The 16,438-nt window shown below is 40.0% G+C and overlaps 1 protein-coding gene across 3 annotated transcripts in view; it reads left to right on the top strand.

The window, feature by feature from the left end:
* The window catches only part of RALY (RALY heterogeneous nuclear ribonucleoprotein), a 323,405-nt gene that overhangs the window by 140,243 nt on the left and 166,724 nt on the right, over nt 1-16,438 (top strand). For all 3 annotated transcript variants that reach the window (XM_082271197.1, XM_082271196.1, XM_082271195.1), the window contains exon 2: nt 10,723-10,795. The gene's annotated coding sequence lies outside the window, so the exon portion shown is untranslated. The remainder of the gene's footprint in view (nt 1-10,722; nt 10,796-16,438) is intronic.

The following is a 16,438-nucleotide window of genomic DNA, read 5'->3' as shown; positions in this document are numbered from 1 at the left end:
ACTGTCTATAATAACATTTGACCTCAATTCTTTATATGTACCAAGATTGAGAACCTTAATTTTTTGAGTGATCCTACGGATCTGATGCTCTCCTTTTTTTAATGTATACTTAATGGTTGATGGAACCTGAATTGTTTGTTCAAATAAAAACTACTTGATAAAAAAAACCTGACAGGAGTTCTAACCCCTCACTACTTCATCCAAAACTAGTTAGATACGCTTTAATACATAATATGTATCTAATGTGTATAATACATACATAATGCAACTATGAAACATGGTTGGCATGGTGGCCTTTACAATAAGAAAACTGGGCACATGGGTGTTGGCACACCTTGTATACTTAAATAAACTAGGTGGGGGCTGCCATTTGCTTATCATAAAACAAAATCCAAGTTTTGCCCATAAAACTATATATCAAAATTATATTAGATCCAGAGGATAGGCAATTGAGGTTATATGGACCCCTAGAATTTTCCTGCAAATGATAAATTTTACTTCACACATTCTTACCACCTCCATTGATCCAAGAGACCAACTGTCTAATTAAACAACCAATAATGAAACTCTGAATGTAGAAACTGGGGAACCAAGGTAATTGTTGGCAGAAAAGATTAAATATGCAAATAATTTGCATAGAACAGTTTTCTAGTCTTATTTTTCTGCTAGATACATAATGTGTATCTAATGTGTATAATACATACATAATGCAACTATGAAACTTGGTTTGCATGGTGACCTTTACAATAAGAAAACTGGGCACATGGGTGTTGGCACACCTTGTATACTTAAATGAACTAGGTGGGGGCTGCCATTTGCTTATCATAAAACAAAATCCAAGTTTTGCCCATAAAACTATATATCAAAATTATATTAGATCCAGAGGATAGGCAATTGAGGTTATATGGACCCCTAGAATTTTCCTGCAAATGCTGAATTTTACTTCACACATTCTTACCACCTTAATTGATCCAAGAGACCAATTCTCTAAATTGAATGACCAATAAGGAAACTCTGAATGTAGAAAAGGAGGAACCAAGGTAATTGTTGGCAGAAAAGTTTAGATATGCAAATAATTTGCATATAACAGTTGTCTATTTTTCTGCATAGTTCTGATTTACTCATAAAATGTATTACATTTTATCAAAATGTATTCAATTTAATCAATTTCTCCATAAATTTGGTGCCCAAGCTGCAGCCCTTTGGTTTATGATGTGCTGCACTCGGATCTCAGCAGTCTGTAGTGTGAAGAATGTTTAGGGTAATAACATTGATCTCTACTAGGTCATGTAACATATTCCCAGTTTCGTGTTGTCTTCTGCAGCATATCCCCAGCCAAAGATGTAGCATGTCCACACTCTCTGACCCTCATTACCTCTATTAGGTCTGCAGACGTCCTCTCAAGCATTACATACTGTATATTGAACATTATGTGTGGCCCTTTGGTGACTTTGAAGGCCGCGTTTAGCGCATAGGTTGACAACCACTGTCATAGACCATTGTGGGGCTTTTAAAAGGACAACTGTCTTAAAAAGGTAGAAAGAAAAGGGGGGGGGGGAGTCACAGCTTTAACTCATTCAGTTGTCTATGTGAATTTTAAGCTTGAGCAAATGCGCTCTGTAAGCAAGTTTTTCTTTCTTTCTTTTTATACAAGACGTTAAAGGGAAGATGTCATTAAGCAAAAACACCTACACTATATTACCAAAGTATTGGGGCGCCTGCCTTTACACGCACATAAACTTTAATAGCATCCCAGTCTTGGTCCATAGGGTTGAATAATGAGTTGGCTCACCTTTTTCAGCTTACAGCTTCAACTCCTCTGGGAAGGCTGTCCACAAGGTTTAGGAGTGTGTCTATGGGAATGTTTGACCATTCTTCCGGAAGCGCATTTGTTAGGTCAGGCACTGATGTTGGAGAGAAGGCCTGGCTCGCAGTCTCCTTACTAATTCATCCCAAAGGTGATGTATCGGGTTGAGGTCCTGACTCTGTGTAGGCCAGTCAAGTTTCTCCACCCCAAACTCACTCATCCATGTCTTTATGGACCTTGCTTTGTGCACTGGTCCAAATCATTTGGTGGAGGGGGGATTATGGTGTGAGTTTTTTTTTTCATGGGTTGGGCTTGGCCCCTTAGTTCCAGTGAAGGGAACTCATAAGGCATCAGCATACCAAGACATTTTGGACAACATCAGTGCCTGACCTCACAAACGAGTTATAGCTGCAAACAGTGGGCCAACCAGTGGTGGCTGGTGCATTGGGGGCGCAGGGGCGCTGCCCCCCCCCCATCCATGCATCTGGTCCCCTAATCTACATGCAGGGCGCCGGACGCATGGATTCCAATGGGGTTTTTTTTTTGAAGCACGTGATTAGAGCCAGAGGCCCTAATAGGCTTCAAAAAAGGGTGGGCTCGGGGCGCAGAGCACTGCGCCCTGAGCCCACCCAGGTGTGTTACAATAGCGGATGAATATTCGCTATTATCACATGGATCCTCCTCCCAGCCAATCAGGAAACGGGTCCTGAGACTCATTTCCTGATTGGCCGAAAGGAGAGGGCATGCTATTGGCCAAGGCCCCATGGAGCATCAGCCACCACTGGGACCAACTCAATATTGAATCCTACGGACTAAGACTGGGGTGCCACTACACTGTGAGTGTATAGGCAGGTGTCCATAAACTTTTGGTAATATAGGGTATGTGAGAAAGCTCTGATGGAAGCAGACATTAAGGCTCACAGGCCACATACTGATTTGGAGGCTGCAAAGCTGAACCTTATTACTTCCCCGGATCTGACAAACAGCCTTTGAACTGGAGAATGTGTTGCTTTTCGTGACAGCCTTCTCACACAGGTGTTATTCTTTATGACAGCCCCTTTAATAATTCTTTTAAAAGGAGACCAGTTTAAAGGCAGAACATCATGTCTTCCTCCTAGTTCATTACTATTTCAGGTAAAAGATCTAACAGCTGTCCAGCTACAGTCAAGGCTCACAAAATGCCTTTAATGTGCAGAACTATAAAATGATATAAGATATCTACAGTAGGATGAGCCATTTGACATTATTCAGTCTTCCCATCATACTTTAAAAAAGAAACAACGCAAAAATCAAAAGTTGTACCATCATAGTTCCCTGGAGACCTATTTAATGATTTCAATCTAAATGAAAGCTATACTCTGGTTAATGATTTAAATATTCTAATGGTCTTGACTTAATTGTTCATGTTTTTAACCGCTTGCCGACCGCCGCAAGTACATATACTGCGGCGGTCAGCCCCGTGCAGGCAAAGTGACGTACCGGTACGTCACTCGCCTGTGAGCCAATAGGGGGCGAGCACGTGCCGCCGGAGGCGCGCTCCTGCCCCCGCTCGCTCACGGACACCTCCGTGCAAGTGACTGGCGGACCCGATGTCCGCCGGTCACTCGCGATCGTAAGTTACAGAGGAAGAAAGGCAGGCGGCTAATGTAAACAAAGCCGCCTGTCATTCTCCCCTGTGTAACAGCAGAGATCATACGGTCCTGCTATGTAGGATCGTAGATTTCTGCTGTTACAAGAAAAGCCACATCCCTGCACAGTTAGAAACACGCCCCTAGAGACACACTTAACCCCTCTTTCTCCAATAAAGTTAACCCCTTCCCTGCCAGTGTCATTTTTACAGTAACAGTGCATATGTATAGCACTGATTACTGTAGTAATGTCACTGGTACCCCCAAAAGTGTCAAAAATGTCAGTCAGGGGTCCGATCTGTCTGCTGCAATGTCGCAGTCCCACTAAAAATCGCAGATCGCCGCCATTAATAATGACACTGGCAGGGAAGGGGTTAACCCTGTGGGTGATCAAAGGGTTAAATGTGAGCCTAGAGGAGTGATGGGGAGGGGGCATGGCTTGTTAAATTATCATAGAGACCTGTAATCCTATATAGAAGGATCACAGGGGCTCTATGATCATTCCAGGAAGAAGAACGGTCAGCTGTGTTTACAACAGCTGACCGTTCTTCTCTCTCAGCGGGAAACGATCGCGGGTGTCAGGCGGCAATTGGAGCTGCCTGCCCCATGCATTGGTTTCCCTGCTGCCTCCGGCGCGCGCTCGCCCCCTAGCTGCAGGTGCGAGACTGATGTAGGTCTACGTCGGTTTGCGCAGGAGAGCCACCCTGCCGCAGTAAAAAAGCGGCAGGTGGTCGGCAACCGGTTAATAGCATTAGCATGAATCTGGACACTTCATTCTTGTAAAAGTATCAAAAAATATTGTATTTATAAGTTCACATAGTAAAAGAAGTATATAGTCTAAAGTGACATCAAAGACAGAACAAAAACTAGGACAAATTAAAAACATCTGAAAACCAATGAGGCATAGGATAAGGCCCTAGTACAGTGATTCCCCTATACCCAGAAGGGGGCAGAGAATTCTTCCAAATCCAGGGGACAAATATCCTGTACCAGAGCACCTCCACTGATCACAGGTGAGGTCAACGCGTTTCGTTGTAAGCGTAGCTTCCTCAAGACCCATTTATGGGAGGAAATCCTCTTAGCATTGTTGACTGTCTCTGTGGATGGCTGTACCAAAATTCCTCAGACGAACGCGGGGAGCCAAAGCGGTCTCACCACACCAGTATACCCCGTCAAACAAATGAGTGGGGGACGTAAAAAAAAGAGCGACAAATGAGTAGGGAGGAGTCCTTTAAACCACAGACTTATAGGTTTCAGTGGGATACATTGATTCCTCCTCTCCCATATAACACTATGTTTGCTAATAATGGGGCTTGCAATTCACAATGCATCTCATCATGGGTTCAGCCTTTTCAACAATCACTTGTATAGTGTAACCCAGAATCTGCTGTATAGAGGCCGTGCTGTGGAGAATAGGCCCATGATATCCCCTCCTATTTCCAATGTTTGGAGGCCAGTATCCTCAAGTGCCAGGGCTATCTAGGCCAGGGGTAGCAGCCATGTGCCTGTATCCATCCTTGCTCATTGGAAGTACTTCTTAGAGAATAGAGAGCTGTCATAATAATTTACATGTTTCTACGCAAAGCTTCAAATGTCAGTACAAAGCAAGACATCTGTTAATACATTTATATTTGTTGTGAAATTGAATGTCACATTATTATTTATTTAATCTTTCCATTACTAGTAAAAGCGCTCTCTTAGGAAACTCCTACCAAATGTACACATATTAGATTTGCCTAGACCAGAGGTGGGGAACCTTTTTTCTGCCAAGGGCCATTTGGATTTTTGTAACATCATTCAGGGGCCGTACAAAATGATCAACTTAAAAATTAGCCTGTTATATTTGGTCAAACATTTAATTAACTCCCCCCTAATGTAATGGCTGGAACTGCGTCTCTTTGGGGAGGTGTGTGATGTTAGCTGATATTGATGATGTTGCTACTTGCAATTGGTTTTCCAGGTTTGCGTCGGTCAGTCTGGAGCGCAGTCGACTTTTTGCAATGGTAAGTTTTAAAAAGAAGACTGGTACACTGCTGGCTGGTACTGCAGTGGGTACTGCTGGCTCAGGCTGGTACTGCTGACTGGTACCGTGCTGTGGGTACTACCGGCTGGTACTGCTGTGGGCACTGCTGGCTGGTACTGCTGGCTCAAGCTGGTACACTGCTGGCTGGTACTGCTGTGGGTATGGTTGTGGGTACTGCTAGCTGGTACTACTGATTGGTACTGTGCTGTGGGTACTACTGGCTGGTACACTATTGGCTGGTACTGCTGTGGGTACTGCTGGCTTAGGCTGGTACTGCTTGCTAATACTGTGCTGTGGGTACTGCTGGCTGGTACTGCTATGGGTGCTGCTGGATGGTACTGCTGTGGGTACTGCTGGCTCAGGCTGGTACTTCTGGATGATACTGCTGTGGGTACTAGTGGCTCAGGCTGGTACTGCTTGCTGGTACTGTGCTATGGGTACTGCTGGCTGGTGCTCCAATGGGTACTGCTGCATGGTACTGCTGTGGGTACTGCTAGCTCAGTCACCCACAACGTCGCAGTACTGCTAAAAATTGCAGATCGCCGCCATTACTAGTAAACAAAAAGAAAATGAATAAAAATGACAATTCTATCCTCTAGTTTGTAGATGCGATAACTTTTGCGCAAACCAAGCAATATACACTTATTGGTATTTTTTTACCAAAAATATGTGGCAGAATACATATTGGCCTAAATTGATGAAAAAATTAGATTTTTTTTTTTATTTTATTGGGACTGTTTAATAGCAGAAAGTAGAAAATATTGTTTTTTATTTTCAAATACCACCAAAAGAAAGCTCTTTTATTTGGATACAGCATTGCATGAATGCGTAATTGTCAGTTAAAGTAACGCAGTGCCGTATCGCAAAAAATGGCGTGGTCATTAAGGGGGTAAAACCTTCTGGTCCTTAAGGGTTAAATGTTCCTCTGTTTAACCCCTTATTAACCTTTGATTATCTCTAATCAGCCTTAGTTCACTCCTTTTCTCTTCTATTTAATTATTATTTTCCTGCTGGTTTTTTATTTTTTTTCACTTCTATTTTATAAACTATTAATAATTATATATATTTTTTTTTTGTTTGCTTTGTTTGTTAATATTTTCACACCTTTAACAATGCTCTGTACCATTGCTGACAGCTGAAGTGTAAACAAACCAGTTGCGGTACCTATCAGTAATTGGTATCAGCGAGTACTAAAAATAGAAAGTATCGGTACTCGGTAAAAAAATACATGATACTGGTGCTGCATCTGGTGTTACCCAGCCCTAAATGCAGCCGATTGTTTTTAATGGGGGAAGGGACAGACAGCGCCACTGCTCTGGTGTAGTATGTCAATGAAGGGCCTTTATTAAAACAATATAAAAAGATCTTACTCACAAAGTTAGATGGATCGGGAGAAATGAAGGGCAAAACCATACGCCCTTGTCAGTGCACTGTCCCGAGTTGCACAGGCGATCAGTCCATAACCCAGCGTCCGGATCGCCGAGAATGTGCCAGCTCTTCCTAGGTGCTGAGCCGCTGCCTAATGTTCCAGTGCCAAAAAGCTTCACCACACCGATGACACCACCAGAGGATCCAACAGGATGTGTTTCAAGGATGTGTTTCAAGGAAATCTTACTCTTCTTCAGCTGAAGAAGGGGAAGATTTCCTTGAAACGCGTCGATGTGGTGGACCTTTTTTGGTGCTGTATTCTGTATTTTGTATTCTGTTCTGTTTACTCTATTTTATTCTATTCTTTTATTTTCTATTTAATTCTTTTCTATTATATTCTTTTCTATACTATTCCTTTATTTTCTATTCTATTTTATTTTGTTTGGAAATTCGAAATTCGATTTAAATCAATTCACCTCAAATATGATTCACAAACTATTCAAATTCAATTAGAAAACTATTTGAATTCGAATTTCGTCCAAAATTTTGTTTAGTTATTTTGGATCCATATAAATTTGTTACTATTGTAATTCGCAAATTTGGATACATGTAAATTTCCGAAACACCAAAAATGTTGTCCGAATTTCAATTCAGAACGAAACAAACTACACATGTCTATTGAATTGAATCCTCCTGAGATTTATCGATCTACAAGAGAGGGCCCTATACTATGTTCATGGATGAAAATAGAAGAGGCGGTTCCTTATGATGATTGGACAACAAAGCTGTAGTTGTGGCTTCCCCAGTTATCTTTAGGATTTAATTTGGCAAGGGCATATATATTTTGGAGATTTGGAAGCTACAAAACATAACCCCTACTGTTCCCCTGAAGAAGCCCACCTGTGTGAAATGCGTTGAGATTTTGCTCTGTGGATTACTTGTGGGTCTATGAACATCCTATGGGTGCAAACTGGAATAGCCATATATCTGGCATCATACTATAGATTTATGAATCAAGCGTTGGGCATTTATAACAGCTTCTTAGGGGCTTGCTGTTCTGTATTACTTTATACTGCTCAAATGTTTTTTATATCAAACATCCTCTAATTGGCTCAGTTGAGTTCAATATTTACTTCCTCTTCTGAATAGAGAGGAAGATATGTTGTATCTTCCTCTCCTTGCAGTAGATGAAGCTGTAAATACATTAAAAAAAACTGCTTAAAAATAAATAAATAAATAAATAAAAACTAGAGAAAAAAAAAATAACCAGATCCAGGTTTGCCAAGGTCAGTGTTAGGATCAAGGGCGGGGTCAAAAGCCATGGTCAGTGCCAAAGGTCACACTCAGCATATTTTTGGGTAGCATTAAAAAAATATATATTTTAATTAGTGTCAGTGTGTTTTTGGCAGGATAAAAAAAAAAAAACGCAAAATGCATACCACTGTTTCTGAGCCGTACTACGGGCACAAACAACAACTAAAATACACATATATGTAAAAAAAAAAAAAAAAAATACACATATATGTACTTTCGAATATATGTCCTTGTTGTTCCCCAAAAAGTCCACATTCATATGACAGAGGTTCTAAAAGTACCTGCTGTATATATTTTTTTAAAATATAAATATGTGGTATCCCTGCAGACGTCAGGAGCAGGAGAATTTTTGTTGGGGGTTGTTCTTTGGTGGTAAATTATGGTAATAGCAAGACATATACAGATACATTTAAAAAAAAATAATAATGATTTTGTTTTTCTATTTTAGTTCAACGTCACTTCCACATTCTGGCCTTAAAGGGATGATTTTTTTTCATCTCTTAAAGGCAAAATTACTTTTTTTTTTCTTTTTTTTTTGCTTTTAAGTGTAAATGTGAGATCTGAGGTCTTTTTGACTCCAGATCTCACAATAAAGAGGCCCTGTCATGCTTATTTCTCTTACAAGGAATATTTACATTCCTTGTAATAGGAATAAAAGTGATAAAAAAAGAATTTTTAAGTGTAAATTTGCTATATGAGGTCTCTTTGACCCCAGATCTCACAATAAAGGGGCCCTGTCATGCGTATTTCTCTTACAAGGAATATTTACATTCCTTGTAATAGGAATAAAAGTGATAAAAAAAGAATTTTTAAGTGTAAATTTGCTATATGAGGTCTCTTTGACCCCAGATCTCACAATAAAGGGGCCCTGTCATGCGTATTTCTCTTACAAGGAATATTTACATTCCTTGTTAAAGGAATAAAAGTGATTAAAAACATTTTTTTTGTTAAAAGGGACAGTGAAAAAAAAAAAAAGTAAAAAAAAAAAAAATGTAAAGTGCCCCATCCCTCGGAGCTTACGCGCAGAAGCTCCCACATATGTAAAGTGTTGAAACCACACATGTGAGGTATCACTGCGATCGTTAGAGTGAGAGAAATAATTCTAGCACTAGACCTCCTCTGTAACTCTAAACAGGTAACCTGTAAAGATTTTAAAGCATCGCCTATGGAGATTTTTAAGTACCTTAGTTTGACGCCATTCCACGAGCATGCCCAATTTTAAAGCATGACATGTTAGGTATCTATATACTCAGAGTAACATCATCTTTCACATTATACAATGGGCTAACTTTGCTGGCTTTTTTTTTGTTTTTTAATTTAAAGAGGAAGTAAACCCTCCTCAGGAAGTTGTACCTATAGGTAAGCATATATTAAGGCTTACCTATAGGGACTGTAAATATCTCCTAAACATGCACCGTTTAGGAGATATTTACCTTTAATGCAGCCAGTGACGTCACTGGCGCATGCGCTCTGAAGGAACGGCAGATCGTGCCGTTCCTTCAGAGCCCCGTGCCGTGACCGTCAGCTCCCGCGCGCGTGCGCGGGAGTGATGTCATCGCGGCTCCGGCCAATCAGATGGCCGGATGCCGCGATCCCGGAAGACGGGCGACTATACATGTCGCCCGTCATACAGGTAAGGGGACGGCACGGCGGGGGCTCGTTCTAAGGTAAGTATTTCATAATGAGCTAGTATGCGATGCATTATGGGTTTCTCTTTCAGGATGTAAAGAAGAGAAAAAAAAAAATTCTCGGTGTACAACCTCTTTAAAAAAATGTATAGAAATAAATCATGTTTGGGAGTTCGAAGTCATTTTCTAGCAGAAAATCCTTATTTTAACTTGTAAACAACAACTAACATACACATATGTGGTATTGCTAGGATCATCAGGAGCAGAAGATATTCATTTGGGTTGTTTTAGTGGTAAATTATGGTAATTGCAAGAAATATAAAGATAAATGATAATATAAAACGTTTTTTGTTTTTTTTTTTACTATTTTGGTCCAGTTTCCCTAATATTAATAATAATAATAATAAAAAAATAAAAAATCAGGAGATATCTGTTACCATCTACCTCCAAAAGAAAGCCCAATTTGTCTTTAAAAAACAAGGTATAATTCACCCGGATAAACAAAGTAGTTATGACGATATGTACAGTTTTAGTAACGGATGTCAAAGTTTCAAAATTGTGCTTAGGCATTAACGTTTGTTTTACCCTTAGGTGAGAAGGGGTTAAAAATCTCTGAATTTGTTTTTTTCGGGTTCACCCATCAAATAGTGAAAATGATACACATTGTGGACTTATTTAATTAGCTTCTGAGCAATGTGAAAAGAGCACACCAACCAATCAAATTTTATCCCTGACCTGACAACTGTCTGAAACATTTTTGGTTTCTTTACATGCTGACATTGCTCCCAACGCAGCTTTATTGAATAAAACAAATAACAGTGATGATAAGTTCTACTCATTTTTTATTCTCTCCATGTTAAGAGTTCTCAGTGTACTGGATGCGCTATTTATCATTCTGTCAGTACCATGCACATGTATTCTTAACTAGATTTTTCTCCCTCTGTTCATAGGTAGCTGATATCACCTGCAGTGTCTTCTGATCAAATAAACATCTCCCTGCATCTGTTGGCAGACAATCAACTTCCAGGTAAGACAGAACTAGAGTCCATCAATGCTTCACAATGGCTCGATCTTTGCTTCCAATTCCAAATGATGTGGTTGATTTACTAAAAACAAAAAGACTATGCACTCTGCAAGTGCAGTTGCCCCAGAGATTAGTAAATGAGGTGAAGCTTCACTTTTTAAAGAATACCCAATCACATGCAAGGAAAAAACAAAAAAAAAAAAAAACAAACACAGCATTGTTGCTTGCACATTATTGGATGATGGAAGTCAGCAGAGCTTTTCCTCATTTACTAAGCTCTGGAGGAAAAGGCAATTTGCCTTTAGTAAATCAACCCTATTATGTATACAGCACACTGGTGTAAGGAAATGTGAGAATCTGGTTGGATGCTATAGGTGGCAAATTTCTTATTCAGACACTTCAATATCTAAAATCAACACTGACGAAGAAAATATGTGTGTATTCAACAACTTCAGTACCAGTCCACTGTATATATACATCATTAGTTTGACAGCAACCGCTTCCGTACCTGTCGAATTTCAGCATTCCTCTCCTACATGTATAAATCATCATTTCTTTGCTAGGAAATTACTCGGAACACCCAAATATTATATATATATGTAGATATTTTTTTAGCTGCAGAAACCCTAGATGGCGGTCATTGCAATTTTTATGTCTAACGGTATTTGCGCAACAATTTTATGAACTAAACAAAAACAAAACAGTTATCCCAATTTTTTTGTATACTGTGAATGAAAGATGATGTTACACCGAGTAAATAGATGTCTAACATGTCATGCTTTAAAACTGCGCACACTCGTAGAATGTCGCCAAACCTTGGTGCTTTAAAATCTCCATAGGCTATGTTTAAAAATGTTTTCAGGTCACCAGTTTAGAGTTGCAGAAGGGGTCTTGTGCTATAATTATTGCTTTCACTCTGTGTATGTGTATGCGGATGTGACCTATATATGTGATCTCTTCTGCGTGTGAGCACAAGGGGACAGGGGCGTTTTTTGTTTTTTTATTTTATCTTTTTTTACACTTTCCCTTTAAATTTATTTATTTTTTTAATTACTTTTATTCTTATTTAAACAAGGAATGTAAACATCCTTTGTAATAGGAATAGGGAATGGCAGATCCTCTTTATGGAGAGATCTGGGATCTATTAGACCCCCACATCTCTCCTCTATAAGACCCCCCCGTCTCTCCTCTATAAGACCCCCATCCTCATCCTCCCCCATCCCTGCCCTTCCTCCCCTTCCTTTCAATCTCCCTAGTACCCCCTACCTTCTTTTCCTATTCCCCTCTAGTTCTCTAGGGCCTAACCCCTACAGTCTCTATTCTAATCAATGTTTCTGACAGACCTGTTGGGTCCTGTACCTGCTTCCTTTCTTTGTTACAATTGTTTTGTATTAATGTGCTTGATTATTGTACACGTTGAAAACCCAATAAAATATTATTTAAAAAAAAAAAAGACCCCCACATCTCTCCTCTATAAGACCCCCACATCTCTCCTCTATAAGACCCCTATATCTCTCCTCTATAAGACTCCCACATCTCTCCTCTATAAGACCCCCACATCTCTCCTCTATAAGATCCCCACATCTCTCCTCTATAAGACCCCCACATCTCTCCTCTATAAGACCCCCACATCTCTCCTCTAAGCTGGAAAGCCTGAAATTAAAGAAAAAAAAAACAAATCTCGGACTTTCCAGCCGAACACGCGGCAGTATTAACAACTGCCGGGGCCGGATGTGACATTATAACGTCGTGCCCGGCCTCCGAGAGTCATAGAGATGATTGGGGAACCATCCGTTCCTTGGTCAGCTCTATGGTCACATAGTTTTTGACAAATCCTTTATTAAAAAATTAAAGCTTAAGCTATGCAATGGGGTTTTCACTGTCAGGGCAAATAAGGATGTGGAACTTTCTTCCACAATTGGTGGTGTCAATGGGGAGTATTGATATTTTTAAAAGACTCTTGGACATGCATCTTAGTGAACACAACATACAGGGATATGGGAAATGATTATCGACATTGACACACATGCACCTACACAGGTTGAACTGGATGGACTATAGTCTTTATTCAACCTTACCTTCTATGAAACAGATTGAAAAGGAAAGGTCATTTTTAATAACATTCAATTACAATATGACTTGGGTCGCAATTGTATATGCCAGGGATTCCCAAACTACAGACCTACAGTTGTTCAGGAACAACAATTCCCATCATGCCTAGTCATGTTTGTGAATGTCAGAGTTTTACAATGCCTCATGGGATGTGCAGTTCTGCAACAGCTGCAGGACCGTAGTTTGGGAATCCTTGGTATATGCTATACTATTATTTTTTTTTATTATTTGCTATTTTTTCCCCCATGAAAGTGGAGTTACCCTTTAATTGAAGTGTCTATTTAAATAAAATTTAAAATATAAACAAGCACTGCACTTCATTGTAATAATGCAGCACTGTGTATGTGCACAATGCAAACCATTGCACCTGCATTATGTGCACCCTTAGAGTCGGTTCACACTGAGGCGACACGACACCTTACTACTTCGGGGGCGACTTGTGCATTACATTGCACCAGGACATTGGAGCGACTTGCAGGGACTTCACATAATGGAAGTCTATGCAAGTCGCTCCGAGGTCGCCCCGAAATAGTACAGGACCCTTTTTCTAAGTCGGAGCGACTTGTGTCGCTCCTATTAGAATGGGTCCTGTAGCGGTCAATGGACCGCGAGGGAGCTCGACTTGTCAGGCTGACAAGTCGCCTGACAAGTCGTGCTAATGTGAACCGGTTCTAAAGGGTAACCACTTTAGTGGGGAAAAAAATTAGCAAATAAAAAAAAAAAACAATATAGCGTATACCAGGCATGTCCAACCTGCGGCCCAGAACTGCAGGCAATGCGGCCCACTGCCCCCTGACAATTTTTTTTTTTTTTTTTGCTGGGGAGGAAGGAAGTCGAGTCGGGGGCACGGCCACAGAGGCAACCTTGTGTTAAATTAGTGCTGGGGGGGGGGGGGGCGCGGCAGCACGGGAAGGGTGCGGCGGCGTTTTATTACTTATATACCTTAACGAATAGTATATATTTTATATGCGGCCCGAGAAAATTTCTCTACACTCAGTGTGGCCCAGAGAAGCCAAAAGGTTGGACACCCATGGCGTATACAATTGCGACACAAATCATATTGTAATTGAATGTTATTAAAAATTACCTTTACTTTTCAATCTTCAGCTGTTGTAATTTTCTGGAAATGCAATATGGCTACCTGGAGCTGTTCTGTACACAGAATGTATACTGACCACACCCCAGAAACATCATTTCCTTGCTTGTGTGATTGGCTTCCCAATTTTCCCAGAAGTCTGCACTAAGATATAAGTCAGATTTCTGGCATCCCCTGCAACAAAAATGTCATTTTTGGTGAGATACTCCCAATAGGAACACATCTAAAGGGATGCCGACCCTGCAGATTTCCTCATTAGAGCCCTGCAGCTGCCACAGCTGATTGATAATTATGAAACCACTCCCATTTGACCCACTCAGCACAGAGGAACAAACAAAGATTTCTTCTAAATAACAAAAGGTAGGAATCTGCAACAAAGTTTGTTAAAATCCTTGCAATGTACAGAGATCACCCAGAGGGGAATGTTTTTTTCTCAACAAAAGTGGAGTTACGCTTTAAAGCTCACCTGCTGGTGTGCATCAGCCCTGAAATATCCCATAACCTGGGCCCTTTAACACAGAGCAGAGATGAGTTTTTATGAGGACAGTGAAAGCGGTAATAATGAAAATATTGATTCTACAACAAAAAAGAGAAAAAGTTTAATCAAGCGCATCCGTTTGACCAACCCGGAGGGAACTTGGGAGAAATAGCCAGGCCGTACCCAAAAGTGTACCTCTGTCTAAATGAGCCTGCTCGGTGGATAGATGAAGCTACCTAGTGTCATCCATCATCACTGGAAATAAAGGGAAGAGGGATGGTGCGTCCGTGGGGAGGGGGGAGGGGAAGTGTAAGGACAGTAATATGTCTAGAGACAAATTACAAGCGGAAGAGGCACGTATATTTGTGGCCATAGTTCCTACTGATTTATCATGTTCAGTTATAGAGTTTACTGCAGTGAAATGGAAAATGTCCGATCATATTTAGCGGAATGGCCCACTAACAGAACCTTCTTGTAGAAACCTTTTTCTTATTATCACCATAGATTTACAAAGGCTAACACTCCACTCCTTCATCCTTGGCATAAAATTATTACCATAAAATGGTTTTGTTTCCTCGTTTCTTAAAGGGAATACACAATGTCTTATTTTATATATATATACAGTATGTATATATAGATATAGTTAGATATATATATATATATATATATATATATATATATACATATATATATATATATATATATATATATATATATATATATATATATATATATATATATATATATATATAGATATAGATATTTATGTAGATAGATAGATAGATAGATAGATAGATAGATAGATATAGATAGATAGATATATATAGATAGATATATATAGTACATATTTATATATACAGTTGCATCTCAAAAAATTAAAATATCATCAAAAAGTTAATTCATTCCAGTAATTCAATTCAAAAAGTGAAACTCCTATATTTCAGAGTCAAGTCTTTATTTTTTTTAAATTTTAATAATTATGGCTTACAGCTAGTGAAAACCCAAAATTCAGTATCTCAGAAAATTATAATATTACATAAGGCAAATAAAAAAAAAAAAAAAAGAAAAGAATGTTTAATACAGAAATACAAAAGAAATCTCTATTTGTGGGGGAAAAAAAAGACAAACACAGTGCCGTATAGCAAAAAATGGCCTTGACAGGAAAGGGGGGTAAATCTTTTGGAGGTCATGTGGTTAATTTTTTTTTTTGGGAGATCCTGCTAGTAACACACTTCATGTGTTAGGGTGAAAACGTTCAATCCCTGTACTGTATCTATGGAGACAGCGTTGTCTCCCTAAGACAGGACTTTAATTACCTCTCCTCCTTTTTTGTTATATTTTGTTATCTCCAAATATTCTGAACAAAGGGCCAGTTTACTGTCCTTCAGACTTTAACGGGGCCAGACCGTGGCCATTGGGAGTAAAAAAGGTTCTGACGTCAGTGGGAAATAAAAACAAGGCACCATCCTTGGTGTCAGTGGGGGAAATTGTGCCCCAACATTGGTGTCAGTTGGAAGAACTGTACCCCATCATTGGTGTCAGTTGGAGGAATTGTGCCCCATCATTGGTGTTAGTGGGAGGAATAGTGCCCCATCGCTGGTGTTGGGGGGGGGTGAATTGTGCCCCATCATTGGTGTTAGTGGGAGGAATTGTGCCCCATCATTGGTGTTAGTGGGAGAAATTGTGCCTCATCATTGGTGTTAGGAAGGGGGGGGGGATTGTGCCCCATCATTGGTGTCAGTGGGAGGAATTGTACCCCATCATTGGTGTCAGTGGGAGGAATTGTACCCCATCATTGGTGTCAGTGGGAGGAATTGTACCCCATCATTGGTGTCAGTGGGAGGAATTGTACCCCATCATTGGTGTCAGTGGGAGGAATTGTACCCCATCATTGGTGTCAGTGGGAGGAATTGTGCCTCATTGTTGATGTCAATGGAAGAAATTGTGTCCCATCATTGTT

The sequence above is a fragment of the Pelophylax lessonae genome (genome assembly GCF_965119305.1).
Source record: "Pelophylax lessonae genome assembly, chromosome: 11".
NCBI lineage: Eukaryota > Metazoa > Chordata > Amphibia > Anura > Ranidae > Pelophylax > Pelophylax lessonae.
The sequence above is the reverse complement of the archived record's forward strand: the minus strand, read 5'-3'. Positions and strand labels throughout refer to the sequence as shown.